The sequence below is a fragment of the Tamandua tetradactyla genome, chromosome 7 (genome assembly GCF_023851605.1).
Source record: "Tamandua tetradactyla isolate mTamTet1 chromosome 7, mTamTet1.pri, whole genome shotgun sequence".
Classification (NCBI taxonomy): Eukaryota; Metazoa; Chordata; class Mammalia; order Pilosa; family Myrmecophagidae; genus Tamandua; species Tamandua tetradactyla.
Window position 1 is genome coordinate 153,248,243 of NC_135333.1, and position 20,413 is coordinate 153,268,655.

Sequence of the window (20,413 nt, forward strand, 5' to 3'; positions counted from 1 at the left end):
TGTAACATAAATGCTCAGTGTTTTAGAAAAGGAAAAATAAAATGTTTAATATAACGTAATATTATTCAGTTGAACATGACCTAGTTCGGTCTACCTAGTTAGATAACTAGTTATCTACTAGTTTATCCCAAATATTATTCAAAAACATACTGCCAAAAGAAAGTTATGGAATTCAGTGCACAGTATAAAATATGCAATTTAATTAAAATGCACATAATTATAATGGAATTGCTCATGTATACATGTTATACTAAAGAAAAAGGCTAGACATCCACCAGGTTCAGAATTATGATTGTTTCAGTATTGGGGACTATTGTGAGTGGGTTAGTGTGTTTCATTCCAAGTCTACTTTAACTTTAGTTGTAAAATTTTATTATTTTCATATTTAAAATACCTATGTTTCCTTGCTTGGAAAAAGCAGGATTGGAAACCCTAATGTTAATCTCTGTATTTTCGTTTGTGTTTCAGTAAAATTATCGAAAGTATAAATATTTATTTGTGGAAAAATTAGGGAAACATATAAAGATAACATATTGAATTTTGGCTAAAAACTGGAATAAAGAAATTGAGTAATAACTGGATACGTGTGGGGTCAAGGAGAGCGTGTGTGCTTTTCACCTTTCAGTTTAATTTTAAGTCAATTTAAGCTACATCTGAAAAAGCTACGCAGGAAGTCAGTTTTGTTATTTCTAATTGAAATGTGCACTGAACTTATTTATCTAATGACACTTTTTATTTCTTTTCTAAGCACTGTCTTTCATTCTGTTTTAAGGCATACATAATGTCTTCAATGTTTATTTAACAAGCATTCAAAGTTTAATAAAATGTTGAAAGGGATTATTCCTTGAAATTTTACTCAAATGTCCAAAACTGAATGCCAAACACTAACTACCCCCAAAGATAGTGATTGAAGAGAAACAAAACCATTTTTTTGCTTGTATCCTGCCCAAAGCAGGATTTCAAAAACCAATTGCAATTTGTGGATTTATTTTCTTTGTTTATATTTTAAGTATCTGATGCTCATTCCAAAAAAGAACATTGAGAATATGTAAATTAAATTATTAATTTAAGAATTAGAATGGTAAAGAAGTGTAATAGAGATAGGAGGGTAGGAATCAAATGACAAGGAAGAGAGTATATGAGATAAACATGATAAGATCTTTTTATTCTTTGCTAAAAGTGGTCCAAAAGGACAATTCTGATTATCCTAGCAGCAATGAAAAAGGATACAGGCATTCAGTTTTGTTTTGTTTTTTAATATTCCTTGTTCTGATCTTCATTTCATTTGATCTTTTTAAAAATATTTTTACTGAGAAAACTTCTCAGGATACAACCCACAGATTACAATCAATGGATCACAATATCACCACATAGTTGTGTTTTCATCATCATGATCATTTTAGAGCATTTGTATCACTCCAGAGAAAGAAATAAAAAGGAAAAAGAAAAAACTCATACATACCTTACCGCTCCTTCTCATTGAGCACCAATATTTCAGGCTACCCAATTTTTAACCCTTCATACCCCCCCATTATTTATTTACTTCTTAATCCTTACATTTTTTTACTCATCTATCCATGCCCTGAATAAAGGGAGCATCAGACACAAGGTTTTCATAATCATAAGGTCACATTGTAAAAGCTGTACAATTATTCAACCACATTCAAGAATCAAGGCTACTGGAATACAGTTCAACAGTTTCAGGTATTTCCCCACACAATAAATTAAAAAAGAATATCTATATAATACATAAGAATAAGCTCCAGGATATTCTGAAATTTTTTGTCTCATTTCTCTCTTTCTCCTTTTTGTCAAGATGGCTTTCTCAGTCCCATGATGTAGGGTCCCAGCTCATCTCTGGGTGTCAGGTCCCAAGTTGCCAGGGGATTTACATCCCTGGGGCTCATGTCTCACATAGTGGGAGAGCAGTGAGTTCACTTGCAGAATTGGCTTAGAGAGAGAGGCCATAACTGAGTAACAAAAGAAGTCCTTCGGGGCATAACACTTAGGCATAATTATAAATAGGCTTAACTTCTTCTTTGAAGGAATAAGCTTCATAGGGGTAAGCTCCAAGATTGAGGGCTCAGCCTATTGAATCAGTTATCCCCACTGTATGCAAAAATATCAGAAATTTCCCAGATGAGGAGGTTTAATATTTCCACCTTTCTACTCAGTCCCCCAAGGGAAGTTTTTATTATCTGCCCAAATTGCTCTGGGATATATCGGAGCATTATACTAACCCATACAAGCCAAAAAGATCTTATGCCCTATTCAAAATTCTATGTAATTATGGTGTTCAAGTAAACTGACCATACAAGTTAGATAATGTGCTCCCCAAAATATAAATTTTGCACCAAGTAAATATCTCTCCCTTTAGTCTTGCACAGAAATCGAAGTTTGAAAATAAAGGCTTTATCATCCTTTACCTACTATTCTGATCACCTTAGTCCTATGCAGATCAGCTTCATTCATATCTCTAGTCAAAGTCTGATCACTTTTTCAACTTTTTAAACAGTTGCTGTATAGGGTAATGCTGACTTTCATAGCTTCACTGCTCTAACTCTGAGTCTCAGTTGTCACATAAATACCCAAAATTTCAGGTTACCAACAGGTATACACAAATAGCTCAATATCTCAGGATCTAGAAAGAACAGTTACAATTCCTGAATATATGTAATTGCTTTAAGAGCTTACAATCTAGGACCTTTTATAATAGGCCCAATCTGATAACCCATGCTCTGGACTTCAATAATCTGAGTTTCTACATTTTAGTTAATCCGTATGAGTGAGGCATGATAATATTTGTCTTTTTGTTTCTGACATTTCATTTAACATACTGTCATCAAGTTTCTTTCACCTAGTTGTATGCTTCACAACTTCATTACTTCTTGTAGCAGCTCAGTAGTCTGTTGTATGTAAACAGGACAATTCCCCCTTGCATTCTTCATTCATACCTTTAGGCTACCACAATCCTTCGTGAATCATGGACACTTCCACCATACACACCAGTGTGCAAATGTCCATTCATGTCCCCACTCTCACTTTTTTCAGATACATACTAGCAACAAGGTTGCAGGATCATATGGCAACCCCACCTCCAGCCTCCTGTGGAACCACCACACTACCCTCCAGAGGGGCTGCACCTCTCAGTTTCTCTAGCAACAGTGAATGGGTACATTTCTTTCTCCACATTTTCTTTAGCATTTGTTTCTCTCTGTTCCTTTTTTTTTTTGCATGGGCAGACACTGGGAATTGAACCTGGATCTCTGGCAAGGGAGGCGAGAACTGTGCAACTGAGCCACTCTCTCTGTTCATTTCTTTTTTTATTATTAATTAAAAAAATTAACTAACAAAACATTTAGAAATCATTCCATTCTACATATACAATCAGTAATTCTTAATATCATCACATAGTTGCATATTCATCATTTCTTAGTACATTTGCATCAATTAAGAAAAAAATAAAAAGACCAGAAAAATAAATAAAACGATAATAGAGAAAAAAAAAAACTATACCACACATGCAGCTTCATTCAATGTTTTAACATAATTACATTACAATTAGGTAGTTTTGTGCTGTCCATTTCTGAGTTTTTGTAACCAATACTGTTGCACAGTCTGTATCCCTTCAGCTCCAATTACACATTATCTTACCCTATTTCTATCTCCTGATAGTCTCTGTTACCAGTGACATATTCCAAGTTTATTCTCTAATGTCGGTTCGTATCAGTGAGACCATATAGTATTTGTCCTTTAGTTTTTGGCTAGTCTCACTCAGCATAATATTCTCTAAGTCCATCCATGTTATTACATGCTTCATAAGTTTATTCTGTCTTAAAGCTGCATAATATTCCATCGTATGTATATACCACAGTTTGTTTAGCCACTCGTCTGTTGATGGACATTTTGGCTGTTTCCATCTCTTTGCAATTGTAAATAATGCTGCTATAAACATTGGTGTGCAAATGTCTGTTTGTGTCTTTGCCCTTAAGTCCTCTGAGTAGATACCTAGCAATGGTATTGCTGGGTCGTATGGCAATTCTATATTCAGCTTTTTGAGGAACCGCCAAACTGCCTTCCACAGTGGTTGCATCATTTGACATTCCCACCAACAGTGGATAAGTGTGCCTCTTTCTCCACATCCTCTCCAGCATTTGTCATTTTCTGTTTTGTTGATAATGGTCATTCTGGTGGGTGTGAGATGATATCTCATTGTGGTTTTGATTTGCATTTCTCTAATGGCCAGAGACATTGAGCATCTCTTCATGTGCCTTTTAGCCATTTGTATTTCCTCTTCTGAGAGGTGTATGTTCAAGTCTTTTTTCCCATTTTTTAATTGGATTGCTGTCTTTTTGTTGTTGAGTTGAACAATCTCTTTATAAATTCTGGATACTAGCCATTTATCTGATATGTCGTTTCCAAATATTGTCTCCCATTGTGTAGGCTGTCTTTTTACTATCTTTATGAAGTTCTTTGATGCACAAAAGTGTTTAATTTTGAGGAGCTCCCATTTATTTATTTCCTTCTTCAGTGCTCTTGCTTTAGGTGTAAGGTCCATAAAACAACCTCCAATTATAAGATTCATAAGATATTTCCCTACATTTTTCACTGACTGTTTTATGGTCTTAGACCTAATGTTTAGATCTTTGATCCATTTTGAGTTAACTTTTGTATAGGGTGTGAGATACGGGTCCTCTTTCATTCTTTTGCATATGGATATCCAGTTTTCTAGGCAGCATTTATTGAAGAGACTGTTCTGTCCCAGGTGAGTTGGCTTGACTGCCTTGTCAAAGATCAAATGTCCGTAGATGACAGGGTCTATATCTGAGCACTCTATTTGATTCCATTTGTCGATATATCTATCTTTATGCCAGTACCATGTGGTTTTGACCACTGTGGCTTCATAATATGCCTAAAAGTCAGGCAGCATGAGACCTCCAGCTTTGTTTTTTTTCCTCAAGATACTTTTAGCAATTCAGGGCACCCTGCCCTTCCAGATAAATTTGCTTATTGGTTTTTCTATTTCTGAAAAATAAGTTGTTGGGATTTTGATTGGTATTGCATTGAATCTGTAAATCAATTTAGGTAGAATTCACATCTTAACTATATTTAGTCTTCCAATCCATGAACACGGTATGCCCTTCCATCTATTTAGGTCTTCTGTGATTTCTTTTAACAGTTTTTGTAGTTTTCTTTGTATAGGTCTTTTGTCTCTTTAGTTAAATTTATATCTAAGTATTTTATTCTTTTAGTTACAATTGTAAATGGAATTCGTGTCTTGATTTCCCCCTCAGCTTGTTCATTGCTAGTGTATAGAAACACTACAGATTTTTGAATGTTGATCTTGTAACCTGCTACTTTGCTGTACTCGTTTATTAGCTCTAGTAGTGTTGCTGTGGATTTTTCAGGGTTTTCAACGTATAGTATCATATCATCTGCAAACAGTGAGAGTTTTACTTCTTCCTTTCCAATTTTGATGCCTTGTATTTCTTTTTCTTGTCTAATTGCTCTGGCTAGAACCTCCAACACGATGTTGAATAACAGTGGTGATAGTGGACATCCTTGTCTTATTCCTGATATTAGGGGGAAAGTTTTCAATTTTTCCCCATTGAGGATGATATTAGCTGTGGGTTTTTCATATATTCCCTCTATCATTTTAAGGAAGTTCCCTTGTATTCCTATCCTTTGAAGTGTTTTCAACAGGAAAGGATGTTGAATCTTGTCAAATGCCTTCTCTGCATCAATTGAGATGATCATGTGATTTTTTTGCTTTGATTTGTTGATATGGTGTATTACATTAATTGATTTTCTTATGTTGAACCATCCTTGCATACCTGGGATGAATCCTACTTGGTCATGATGTATAATTCTTTTAATGTGTTGCTGGATTCGATTTGCTAGAATTTTATTGAGGATTTTTGCATCTATATTCATTAGAGAGATTGGTCTGTAGTTTCCTTTTTTTGTAATATCTTCACCTGGTTTTGGTATGAGGGTGATGTTGGCTTCATAGAATGAATTAGGTAGCCTTTCCTCCACTTCAATTTTTTTGAAGAGTTTGAGCAGGGTTGGTACTAATTCTTTCTGGAATGTTTGGTAGAATTCACATATGAAGCCATCTGGTCCTGGATTTTTCTTTTTGGGAAGCTTTTGAGTGACTGATTCAATTTCTTTACTTGTGATTGGTTTGTTGAGGCCATCTGTTTCTTCTTGAATCAAAGTTGGTTCTTCATCCCTTTATAGGAACTTGTCCATTTCATTTACATTGTTGTGTTTTTTAGCATAAAGTTGTTCATAGTATCCTGTTATTACCTCCTTTATTTCTGTGAGGTCAGTGGTTATGTGTCCTCTTCCATTTCTGATCTTATTTATTACATCCTCTCTCTTCTTCTTTTTGTCAATCTTGCTAAGGGCCCATCAATCTTGTTGATTTTCTCATAGAATGAACTTCTGGTCTTATTGATTTTCTCCATTGTTTTCATGTTCTCAATTTCATTTATTTCTGCTCTAATCTTTGTTATTTCTTTCCTTTTGCTTGCTTTGGGGTTAGTTTGCTGTTCTTTCTCCAGTTCTTCCAAGTGGACAGTTAATTCCCGAATTTTTGCCCTTTCTTCTTTTTGATATAGGCATTTAGGGCAATAAATTTCCCTCTTATCACTGCCTTTGCTGCATCCCATAAGTTTTGATATGTTGTGTTTTCATTTTCATTCGCCTCGAGATATTTACTGATTTCTCTTGTAATTTCTTCCTTGACCCACTGGTTGTTTAAGAGTGTGTTGTTGAGCCTCCACATATTTGTGAATTTTCTGGCACTCTGCCTATTATAGATTTCCAACTTCATTCCTTTATGATCCGAGAAAGTGTTGTGTATGATTTCAATCTTTTTAAATTTGTTGAGACTTGTTTTGTGACCCAGCATATGGTCTATCTTTGAGAATGATCCATGAGCACTTGAGAAATAGTGTATCCTGCTGTTGTGGGGTGTAATGTCCTATAAATGTCTGTTAAGTCTAGCTCATTTATTGTAATATTCAAATTCTCTGTTTCTTTATTGATCCTCTCTCTAGATGTTCTGTCCATTGATGAGAGTGGGGAATTGAACTCTCCAACTATTATGGTAGATGTGTCTATTTCCCTTTTCAGTATTTGCAGTGTATTCCTCACGTATTTTGGGGCATTCTGGTTCGGTGCATAAATATTTATGATTGTTATGTCTTCATGTTGAATTGTTTCTTTTATTAGTAAATAGTATCCTTCTATGTCTCTTTTAACTGTTTTACATTTGAAGTCTAATTTGTTGGATATTAGTATAGCTACTCCTGCTCTTTTCTGGTTGTTATTTGCATGAAATATCTTTTCTGAACCTTTCACTGTCAACCTATGTTTATCTTTGGGTCTAAGATGTGTTCCCTGTAGACAGCATATAGAAAGATCCTGTTTTTTAATCCATTCTGCCATTCTATGTCTTTTGATTGGGGAATTCAGTCCATTAACATTTAGTGTTATTACTGTTTGGGTAATACTTTCTTCTACCATTTTGCCTTTCGTATTATATATATCATATCTGATTTTCCTTCTTTCTACACTCTTCTCCACACCTCTCTCTTCTGCCTTTTTGTATCTGACTCTAGTGCTCCCTTTAGTATTTCTTGCAGAGCTGGTCTCTTGGTCACAAATTCTCTCAGTGACTTTTTGTCTGAAAATGTTTTCATTTCTCCCTCATTTTTAAGGACAGTTTTGCTGGATATAGAATTCTTGGTTGGCAGTTTTTCTCTTTTAGTAATTTTAATATATCATCCCACTGTCTTCTCGCCTCCATGGTTTCTGCTGAGAAATGTACACATAGTCTTATTGGGTTTCCCTTGTATGTGATGGACTGTTTTTCTCTTGCTGCTTTCAAGATCCTCTCTTTCTCTTTGACCTCTGACATTCTAACTAGTAAGTGTCTTGGAGAATGCCTATTTGGATCTATTCTCTTTGGGGTGCACTGCATTTCTTGGATCTGTAATTTTAGGTCTTTCATAAGAGTTGGGAAATTTTCAGTGATAATTTCTTCCATTAGTTTTTCTCCTCCTTTTCCCTTCTCTTCTCCTATTGGGACACCCACAACACGTATATTTGTGTGCTTCATATTATTATTCAATTCCCTGAGCCCCTGCTCAAATTTTTCCATTCTTTTCCCTATAGTTTCTGTTTCTTTTTGGATTTCAGATATTCCATCCTCCAGTTCACTAATTCTAACCTCTGTCTCTTGAAATCTACCATTGTAGGTTTCCATTGTTTTTTTTCATCTCTTCTACTGTATCTTTCATTCCCATAAGTTCTGTGATTTGCTTTTTCAGACTTTCCATTTCTTCTTTTTGTTCATTCCTTGCCTTATTCATGTTCTCCCTCAATTTATTGATTTGGTTTTTGAAGAGGTTTTCCGTTTCTGTTCATATATTCAGAATTAGTTGTCTCAGCTCCTGTATCTCATTTGAATTATTTGTTTGTTCCTTTGACTGGGCCATATCTTCAATTTTCCTGGTGTGATTTGTTATTTTTTGCTGGCATCTGGACATTTAATTACCTTAATTAGTTTATTCTGGAGATTGCTTTCAGTTATCTTACCTAGGGTTTTCTTGCTAGTTGAGTTTGTTGTCTATCTGTTCTTTGACCTTCAGTTCAGCTTTTTCTGGGCCTCTAGCTTAAATTTTGTTTAACAGAGGGTAAATTTTCAGTTCTTATTTTCTTGTTTCTTGTCCTGCTTATAAGGTACCTTTTCCCTCCCTACCCTTAGGAGGGTCTACATAGGTATTACAGACTCCAGCCGGGTTTTCCTGGACTAAGCTGTCCTCCTTTCATGGGTAAGGAATCACCTGTGTCAGTTTTCCCTGAGTATGAGACCCAGCAGATTGAAAGACTTTCCTGTGAAGTCTCTGGGCTCTGTTTTTCTTATCCTGCCCAGTATGTGGTGCTTTTCTGTCTGTGGGTCCCACCAGCAAAATATGTTGTGGCTCCTTGAACTTTGGAAGGCTCTCCCTGCTGGGGGCGTGGTGGAGACAGAGGAAAGGTTGTAGGCTGGTTTAATGGCTTCAAATTGCAAAGCCCTGGTATCTGAATTCCTTGAGAGAGGGTTTCCACCTGAGTTGCGTTTCACTCCTCCCGTGGGGAAGGTTCAGGTGGTAGACAGCCCTGAAAGCCACCTGTTTCTGCGTTTGGGGCAGTTGCAGCCTGTGTAATGCCGGTACTGAGTCCAGAGGCAACCAAGCCTCCATAGAAACAGCCGCAGAAGGCTCTGTTTCGTCCCCTTTCCTCTTTTTCAGTTAGCCCAATAGGTGACTTCCGCCTTGATCAGTTTCGCCTGAGCTGGGGGTCAGAATTTGTTTGTTAATGCCACTATTGGTGTTTGGTTGGACTCAGTCCCTGCTACTGTTGGAGACTCTTTCCTTTCCCTCCGGGAAGCCGCCTGTGGGGGAGGGGCGCCGGTCACCAGTCGCTGCGGCTTGGGGAAATCACTGTTCTGAGACTCGCAGCTGGTCCGGAGACTTGCAGCTGGTCTGGGAAGCTGCCTGTGAGGGAGGGGCGCCGGCCGCCAGCCACTGCAGCTTGGGGAAGTGCACACGCCTTGGGGAACTCACTGTTGCCGAGTCTTGCAGCTGGTCCAGCTGGTCCAGACTGGGGTATGCTGTGTGTCCGGTCTCTGTCGTGGCTCCGGTAGCTGTTCTGTACTGTTTCTGGTTATTTAGTAGTTGTTCTGGAGGATGAACTGAAAAATGCGCACTTTACTAAGCCACCATCTTGGCCCTTCTCCTCTGTTCATTTTTAAACAGTTTTGTTTGCACATCATACAATCCAAAGTAGGTAAATAGTTGTTCCTTCACCACCATAATCTATATGAAGAAATTTGCTTTGGTTCCACATGAAATCCATGCCCTTCCTGCATGTCCCCTTGTTCTAGTTTGCTAGTTGTTGGAATGCAATATATCAGAAACAGAATGAACCTTAAAAAGGGGAATTTAATAAGTTGCTAGTTTACAGCTCCAAGGCTGAGAAAATGTCCCAATTACAACAAGTCTATGGAAATGTCCAATCAAAGGTATCCAGAAAAAGATACCTTGGTTCAACAAGGCCAATGAAATTCCAGGTTTCTCTCTCAAGTGAGAAGGCACATGGTGAACACAGTCACAGTTTCTCTCTCATCTGGAAAGGCATATGGTGAACACATTCAGGGTTCCTCTCTCATCTGGAAGGGCACATGGCAGACATGGCATCATCTGCTAGCTTATTGTCCTGGCTTCCTGTTTCATGAAGCTCCCTGGGAGACATTTTCCATCTTCAAAGGTCACTGGCTGATGGACTCTCCTTCTCATGGCTATGTTTCTCTGCTCTTCTGTCTCTGAATCTCCTTCATTCTCCAAAAATGTTTCCTCCTTTATAGGACTCCAGAAACTTCTCAAGACCCACCCAAATGGGTGGAGGCATGTCGTCACCTAATGCAGCTTAACAACCATTCTTGACTGGGTTACATCTCCAGGGTGATGATCTAATTACAGATTCAAACATACAGTATTGAATAGGGATTATTCTGCCTTTATGAAATGGGATTTAGATTAAAACAACTTTTCTAGGGGACACACATCCTTTCAAACCAGCACACCCCTGCTTGTTGACATTTAGTTTTAGGATAATGCCTTTATTACATTCAGCAGAAGCATATTACAATGTTACTGCTGATTATGGACCCTAGCTTGCATTGATTGTACTTTTTCCCTGTATACCATCCCATTTTTAGTACCTTAAAATATTGACATTAATTTGTTCTCCCTCATGCAAAAACATTTTAATATTTGTACATTTAATCACCATTATTGACCACTCTAGATTTTGCAAAGTAATACAGTCAAGTCATTATATTCTATCTTTTCTTCTGGTGTCATACATGCCCCTAATCATCCTCCTTCAACCACACTCACACTCATCTTTGTTCAGTGTACTTACAGTATTGTGTTGCCATGAGATATTATTGTGCTATCCATTTCTGTATCTATACAATCAATCCTGTTGAACAGTCAGTACTCCTTTAGCATCAAATGCCCAATTTCTACTCTCTTTTTATCTCCAAATATCCTGTGTTCTCAGTTTTAACTCTCAAAGTTCATGCATTAATGTTAGTTCATATTAGCAAGGCCATAGTGTATTTGTCCTTTTGTTTCTGGCTAATTTCATTCAGCAGAATGTTCTCAAGATTCATCCACATTGTTACGTGCTTCATGAATTTATTCTGTCCTGCAGCTGCATAATATTCCATCGTATGTATTTACCACAGCTTGTTTAGCCACTCTTCCATTCATGGACATTTGGACTATTTCTATCTCTTGGCAATCATATATAATGCTGCAGTAAACATCAGTGTGCAAATTTACATTTGTGTCCTTGCCTTCAGTTCCTCTGAATATATACCTAGCAATGGGATTAAGCTGGATCATATGGCAGTTCTATACTAAGCTTCCTGAGGAACAGCCAAACTGCCTTATAGAGCAGTTGCAACATTTTACATTCCCACCAACAGGGGATAAATGTGCCTCTTTCTTCACATCCTCTCCAGCACTTGTCATTTTCTGTTTTATTTTTATTTTATTTTATTTTTGTGCATAATAGCCATCCTAGTGGGTGTGAGGTGATAGCTCATTATGGTTTTGATTTTCGTCTCCCTAATAGCAGTGAAGTTGAGCGTCTTTTTTTTTTTTTTTTTTTTTTTTTTTTTTTTAACATGGGCAGGCACCGGGAATCGAACCCGGGTCCTCTGGCATGGCAGGCAAGCATTCTTGCTTGCTGAGCCACCATGGCCCACCCTTGCGCATCTTTTCATGTGTCTTTTAACCATTGGTATTTCCTCTTCTGAAAAATATCTGTTAGTATCTTCTGCCTATTTTTAAATTGGGTTGTCTTTTTGTTGTTAAGTTGCAGAATCTTTTTATGTATTCCAGATATTAAACCCTCATCTGATATGTGGTTTCTTAATATTGTCTACCATTGTGTAGGCAGTTGTTTCACTTTCCTGACAATGTCCTTTGATGAACAGAAGTGTGTAATTCTGAGGAGATCCCATTTATTTATTTATTTTTTCATTGCTCATGCTTTGGGTATAAGGTCTAGGAAATTACCCCCATCACAAAATTTATAAGACATTTCCCTGCGTTTTCTTCTAAAAGCTTTATGGTCTTAACTCTAAAGTTTAGTTCTTTGAGCCTTTTGAGTTAATTTTTGTATAGGGTACTCTTTTGTATAGAATCCTCTTTCATTCTTTTGCATGTGGATGTCCAGTTCTCCAAACACATATATTGAAGAAGTGGCTCTGTCCCAGATGAGTTAGCTTGATTGCCTGATCTAAGAACAATTGTCCATAGATGAGAGTGTCTATTTCTGGGCACTTAATTTGATTCCATTGCTCAGTATATCTGTCTTTATGCCAGTACCATTCTGTTTTGATCACTGTAGTTTTGTACTATGCTTTAAGTTCAAGTAATGTGAGACCTTCTACTTCATTTTTCTTTCTCAAGACATTTTTAGCTATTCAGGGCATCCTGCCCTTCCAAATAAATTTTATTATCAGTTTTCATATTTCTACAAGGTAAATTATTGGGATTTTAATTGGTATTGCATTGAATCTATATATCAGTTTTTGTTGGATTGTCATCTTATCTATATTTAGTCTTCCAGTCCATAAACACAGTATACCCTTGCATCTATTTAGGTGTTCCATGATTTCTTTTAGCAATTTCTTGAAGTTTTCTGTGTATAGGTCTTTTGCATTCTTAGTTCAATTCATTCCTCAATATTTTATTTTTTGTTGCTATTGAAAATGGAAGTTTTTTAAATTTCCTCCTCAGATTGCTCATTGCTAGTATATAGAAACAGTACTGATTTTTAGTGTTGATTTTGTACCTTGCCACTTTGCTGTACTCATTTATTAGCTCTAGTAGCTTTGCTGTAGATTTTTTGGGATTTTCAACAAATAATATCATATCATCTGCAAACAGTGAGAGTTATATTTCTTCCTTTCCAATTTGGATGCGTTTAATTTCTTTCTTTTTTCTTTTCTTTTTTTCTCATAGCTATGGCTAAAAATTCCAGAACAATGTTGAATAACAATGGTGACAGTGGGTGGGCATCCTTGTCTTGTTCCTGATCTTAGAGGAAAAAAATTCAGCTTTTTCCCATTGAGCATGATGTTACCTGTGAGTTTTTCATATATCCCCTTTATCATGTTGAGGAAGTTCCCTTCTAATCCTATCCTTTGAAGTGTTTTCATCAAGACAGGATTTTGAATTTTGTCAAATGCCTTTTCTGCATTAATTGAGATGATCCTGTGGTTTTTCCACTTCAGCATATTGATATGGGTATTATGTTAATTGATTTTCTTTTGCTGAACCAGTTTTGCATATCTGGAATAAATCCCATTTTTTCATGATATATAATTCTTATTTCTTTTAATGTGCTTCTGGATTTGATTTACAAGTATTTTGTTGAGGATGTTTGCACCTATATTCAAAGAGATTGGTCTTATAATTTTCTTTTCTTTTGATGTCTCTGCCTTGCTTTGTTATTGGGGTAATATGTGCTTCATAGAATGAGTTAGGTAGCTTTCCCTCCACTTCAAATTTTTTGAAGAGTTTGAATAGGATTGGTACTAATTCTTTCTTGAATGCTTGGTAGAATTTGTATGTGAATCCATCTGGTTCTGGACTTTTCTTTTGGGGAGCTTCTTGATGACTTTCAATCTCTTTACTTGTGATTGGTTTGTTGAAGTCATCTATTTCTTCTCGAGTGAATTTTGGTTGATCATGCCTTTCTAGGAAGTTCTAGTAAATAGAAATTATGTTCTCAGCTTATTAGTAAATAGTTGCTCATAGTATCCTCCCATTACCTCATTTATTTTTGCAGAGTTAGTGGTTATGTTCTCTTCCATTTCTGATTTTATTTATGTGCATCCTCTTTCTCATTTTCTTGTTGGCCTAGCTAATGATCCATCAATTTTCTTGATATACTTATAGAGCCAACTTCTGTTTTTATTGATTTCCCTATTGTTTGCATATACTCAATTTCATTTATTTCTGCTCTAATCTTCATTAGCTCTTTCCTTTTGAACAATTTCTCTAGTTCTTCCAGGTGAACAATTAATTCCTCTATTTTTGTTTTCTTTATTTTCAATATGAGGATTTAAGGCCACAAATTTCCCTCTCGGCACTGCTTTTGCTGCATCCCATATAGTTTGATATGTTGTGTTTTCATTTTCATTTGCCTCAAGATATTTACTGAATTCTCTTGGAATTTCTTCCTTGACTCCCTGGTTGTTTAAGAGTATGTTGTTTTACCTCCATATGCTTGTGAATTTTCTGGCACCCTGCCTGTTGTTGATTTTCAACTTCACTCCATTATGACCCAAGTAAGTGTATTGTATAATTTCTATCTTTTTAAATTTATTGAGCTGCTTTGTGACCCAGCATATTGTCTATCCCTGAGAATGACCCATAAGCACTAGAGAAATATGTGTATCCTGCTGTTGTGGAGTGCAATGTTCTGTAAATGTTTGTTAAATCTAGTTCATTTATCATATAATTCAAACTCTCAGTTTTCTTTTTGATCCTCTGTCCAGATCTCTATCCATTGATGAGAGTGGGGAATTGAAGTCTCTGTTTATTGTGGTAAAGGTGTCTACTTCCCCCTTCAATGTTACTAGTGTTTGCCTCATGCATTTTGGAGTACTCTGACTCAGTGAATAAATATTTATGATTATTATGTCTTCTTGTTGAATTGTTCCTTCTTTGTCTCTTTTAATTATTTTACATTTGAAGTCTAATTTGTCAGATATTAGTATAGCTACCCCTGCTCTTTCCTCTTGTTGTTTCCATGAAATATCTTTTCCCATCCTGTTACTTTCAGCCTATTTTTGTACTTGGGTCAAAAAGGAGTCTCCTGTAGATAGCATATAGATGGATCCTGTTTTTCAGTCCATTCTGTCAGTCTATGTCTTTTGATTGGGGAGTTTAGTCCATTAACATTTAATGTTATTATTGTGAAGTCAGTACTTTCTTTTACCATTTTGCCTTTTGGATTTTATATGTCATATGCAATTTTTTTCTCTTTTTACCCTTACTGATAGTCTTCATTTATACACTCTTCTCCAGACCTCTGTATCCTTTGTTTTCCTTTCTGCCTGTAGTGATCCCTTTAGTATTTCTTGTAGAGAAAATCTCTTAGTCACAAATTCTCTCAGTGACGATCTGAAAATATTTTAATCTCCCCATCATTGTATGTATGTATGTATGTATGTATGTATGCATTTTGCATAGACAGGCACCAGGAAGTAAATCCATCATTTTTCAAGTACAGTTTTGCTGGGTATAGAATTCTTGGTTAGCAGCTTTGTCTTTTAGAATCTTTAATACATCATACCTCTGCCTTCTTGTCTCAATGATGTCTGCTGAGAAATCCACACATAGTCATATTGAATTTCCCTTGTATGTGATGAATTGCTTTTCTCTTGCTACTTTCAAAATTCTCTCAGTCTTTGACACTTGAGAACCTGATTAGTTAGTGCTTTGGTATATGTCTATTTGGATCTATTCTGTTGGAAGTATGCTGCACTTCTTGGATCTGTACTTTTTTGTCTTTCATATGAGATGGTGTGCTCATTTGGAATGATGTATGGGCCCTAGAGAAGCCATGTTTTAATCCTAATCCCATTTTGTAAAGGCAGCTGTTTTTTATAATCCCTATTCAGTATTGTATGTTTGAAACTGTAATTAGATCATCTCCCCTGAGGTGTGATGTAATCAAGAATGGTTATTAAACTGGATTAGCTAGAGGCATGTCTCCACCCATTTGGGTGGGTCTTGAGAAGTTTCTTCCTATAAAGAAGGAAACATTTTGGAGAATGAAGGTGATTCAGAGAAAGCAGAGCAGAATGACATAGGCATGAGAAGTAGAGTCCACCAGCCAGGGACCTTTGGAGATGAAGAAAGAAAATGCCTCCTGGGGTGCTTCATGAAACAGGAAACTGGGAGAAGAAGATAGAAGATGACACCATGTTCATCATGTGCCCTTCCAGATGAGAGAGGAACCCTGACTGTGTTCACTATGTGCCTTTCCAGATGAGAGAGAAACTGTGACTGTGTTCGCCGTGTACTCTTCCACTTGAGAGAGAAACCCTGAACTTCACTGGCCTTGTTGAGCCAGGGTATATTTCCCTGGATGCCTTAAACTGGATATTTCTGTAGACTTGTTTAATTGGGACATTTTCTCGGCCTTAGAACTATAAACTAGCAACTTATTAAATTCTCCTTTTAAAAGCCATTCCATTTCTGGTATATTGCCTTCTGGCAGTTATCAAACTAGTACAGATGGGAAATTTTCAGTGATTCTATCCTTCATTAGTCTTTCTGATACTTTTCTCTTCCATTCTCTTTCTGGGACACCCATAATATCTATATTTAAGTGCTTCATTGTTGTCATTCAATTCCCTGTGACCCTGCTTATATTTTTCATTCATATTTTCTTTTTTTTGTGATGCATTTCATATGCCCAGTCCTCTAAGTCACTATCTTTTCTTCTGCCTCTTCAAATCTATTGCTGTAGGTCTCTATTATTCTTTCCATCTTTTCTATTGTGCCTTTCATTCCCATAAATTCTGTGATTTGTATTTTTCAGACTTTCAAGTTCTTCTTTATGTTTGTCCAATGATTTCTTTATATCCTCTCTCAACTCACTGATTTGCTTTTTGATGAGATTTTGCATGTGTGTTTCAGTATCTTCAATTAGTTGTTTCAATGCCTGTATCTCATTTGAAATGTCGGTTTGTTCCTTTGTCTGGGCCATTTATTTGATTTTCCTAGTATGATTCCTTATGTTTTGCTGGCATCTAGGCACTTTATTTCACTAATTAGTTTATTCTGGATGTTATTTTCTCTCTTTTACCTAAGGTTTTCTTACTCATTGGCTTTGTTCTCTACCTGCTCTTTGGCTTTCCATTCAAATTATTGTAGTCCTCTAACCTAGGTTTAGTTGAACTGATCCCAAATTTTCCTTTTCTTCTTTTTTCTGTTCTTTCCCTGAAGGTGAGATTAAGCAGGTTGTCAGACTTCCTTTATGAAGCCTCTAGACCCTGTGCTTTTCCTATCCTGCCCAGCATGTGGCACTTGTCTGCCTGCAGCTTCCCAACAGTGAAAAGTGATGTGGTGACTTTAATTTCAGCAGTCTTTCCCTGCCATAGGCATGGTTGAGGTCATACTTAGGCTTTGATTGCTTCTGTTTTCCAGCTCCTGGGACCTAAATTCCCTGAAGGAGGGCCTCCACTTGAGCTGGGCCCTGCCTCCCTTTTCTTAGGGAAGATACACCCTTTAGGAAATTTCCCTTCCTTCTATTTACTTTGTCTTCCTGACATACCTTAATTCTTCCCCTGCCTGGGCCTGTGCTGGAGTCTGAGAGTGCTTGCAGTTCTTTCTAATGAGAGTCCTGTGTGGTTCTCAGCTATTCTACCTGATCCAGAATGGTGTGTGATGTGTGTCTGATCATTTATATCTCCCCAGCTGTTGTTCCATACAGTTCCTGGCTATTTATTATTTGCTCAGAAGAGTGAACTAAATTCCACACTTCACTAAGCCACCATCTTGCCCCGCCTCTCAGGCATTCAGTTTTAATGTTCACAGTGTTTAGAAATAAGAGCTGTTCTAGTTTGCTAGCTGCCAGAATACAATATACCAGAAATGGAATGGCTTTTAAAAAAGGGAATTTAATAAGTTTCTAGTTTACAATTCTAAGGCCGAGAAAATGTCCCAGTGAAAACAAATCTATAGAAATGTCCAATCAAAGGCATCCAGGGAAAGATATCTTTGTTCAAGAAGGCCAATGAAGTTCAGGGTTTCTCTCTCAAGTAGAAGAGCACATGACAAATACAGGCAGCATTTCTCTCTTATCTGGAAAGGCACATGGCAAACACAGTGTCATCTGCTAGCTTCCTCTCCTGGTTTCCTGTTTCATGAAGCTCCCCAGGAGGCATTTTCCTTCATCTCCAAAGGTCGCTGGCTGGTGGATTCTACCTCTCATGGATATGTCGTTCTGCTCTGCCCTCTCATAATCTCTCAGAATCTCTCTCTTTCTCCAAAATGTTTTCTCTTTTATAGGATTCCAGTAAACTAATCAAGATCTACCCAAATGCGTGGAGACACACCTCCACCTAATCCAGTTTAACAATGACTCTTGATTAAATTACATCTCCAGGGGGATGATCTAATTGCAGTTTCAAGCATACAGTGCTGAATAGGGATTAGAAGAAATGGCTGCCTTTACAAAAAGGGATTAGGATTAAAGCATGGCTTTTCTAGGGTACACCTGTCCTTTCAAACTGGCATAAGAACAAACTAATTTTTTATGGAGAATAATAACTCACAAGAGAACAGATATTTTCAATCACCTGCTGTGTGCCAGACAGTGGGGATTTTATGACTAAACAAGCCTTGCCTTTATGGATTTCAGAATCAAATTGGGGGAAAGACATTAAGCAAATATATGCAAGTATATATGAGAAGTACAGCATGTAATTAATGACCTTTTCTTTCCATTATACTTCCTTGGTACTCCTCAGACATTAGAACTTTTTGTAGTAACATGTATACTTAAGACAGGGAGTGTGCAGGTCACAATCTGTGGTGTGCCTTTAACCACAGTCTAACAGGACATTGATCTTACTTGGAATAGAAGTTGTATGGCACCAGAATATGTTTTGCTCATGTATTATATTCCTTGCCACTTTACTCATCATCTAGTTGATAACTTAAATTGAAATGTATCTGTGATTTTAGGTTTGTTATTGGAGTTCTAGTATCAATGATTGTGGAATCTTAAAATTTACCTTTCCCCTGGTTTCAGTGACTTTCTCATATATAACACATTGCTTAGTTTCCAATAAAATTATAGGAACTGCTAACAGAAGTGAAAAATAGTTTCAGAAATAGTGTTTTTAGGGCCAATCCAATATAAACACATAGTAATGTGGTTAATAGTGAATGACTTCACTCATGTGCTGACTAGAGATTTCTGCCCTGTTTATATTGTCAGCTTAAATAAATCTCGATGACATTTTACAGCCCACTTTTATCTAACCATTTTTTTTCCAGAATTTTGTCAGGTAGAAACATTATACAGCATTATATTTCAGTTTAAAGTTTCAAATGAGTGAATAAATGAATAAAAATTGCAAAGGCCGTTCTTCTGGATCTAAATGAAAATGTAAATAGAACAATGAAGTGACAATTAAGGATTGAAGTATTTCTGTTAATTTATTCTCATAGGAAATTATTAATAAAAAATAGACATTGAGATAGGTATTACTTAGTGTATAAGACAAGTTTCTTTCAACAAGAGAGAAAAGACTAGTTGAATTCTTGATATTCTCACAAGCAGTGTGGACAACCAAAGCTATAGGCTGAGCCCCCAGTCTTGGGTTTTGTTCACATGAAACTTAACCCCACAAAGGATAGATCAAGTCTACTTAAAATTTAGGCCTAAGAGTCACCCCCAAGAGAGCCTCTTTTGTTGCTCAGATGTGGCTTCTCTCTCCAGCCAATATGATGAGCGGTCTCACCACCCTCCCCTTCTCTGCGTGGGACATGACTCCCAGGGATGTGGACCTTCCTGGCAACATGGGACAAAGATCCTGGAATGAGCTGAGACTCAGCATCAAATGACTGAGAAAAACCCTAGAATGAGCTGAGAATTAACATCAAGGGATTGAGAGAACCTTCTCGACCAAAAGGGGAAAGAGTAAAATGAGACAAAGTGTCAATGGCTGAGAGATTCCAAACAGAGTTGAGAGGTTATCCTGGAGGTTATTCTTACGCATTAAGTAGATATCACCTTACTGTTCAAGATGTAGTGGAGAGGCTGGAGGGAATTGCCTGAAAATGTAGTGCTGTGTTCCACTAGCCATGTTTCTTGATGATGATTGAACAATGATATAGCTTTCACAATGAGACTCTGTGAATGTGAAAACCTTATGTCTGATGCTCCTTTTAGCTACTATATCAACAGAAGAGTAGAACTTATGGAATAAAAATAAATAATAGGGGGAACAAATGTTAAAATAAATTCAGTTTGAAATAGTGGTAAATGAAAGCGAGGGGTAAGGGGTATGGTACGTATAGTTTTTTTTCTCTATTATCATTTTATTTCTTTTTCTGTTGTCTTTTTATTTCTTTTTCTAAATCAATGCAAATGTACTAAGAAATGATGAATATGCAACTATGTGATGATATTAAGAATTACTGATTGTATATGTAGAATGGGATGATATTTAAATGTTTCGTTTGTTAATTTTTTTTAATAAATAAAAAGTTAAAAAAAAAAAAAGAAGAGAAAAGACTACTAAGTGCAA

The 20,413-nt window shown here is 36.6% G+C and overlaps 1 long non-coding RNA gene across 13 annotated transcripts in view; it reads right to left on the bottom strand.

The window, feature by feature from the left end:
* The window catches only part of LOC143690251 (uncharacterized), a 71,592-nt gene that overhangs the window by 39,338 nt on the left and 11,841 nt on the right, over positions 1-20,413 (bottom strand). The window lies entirely within an intron of this gene.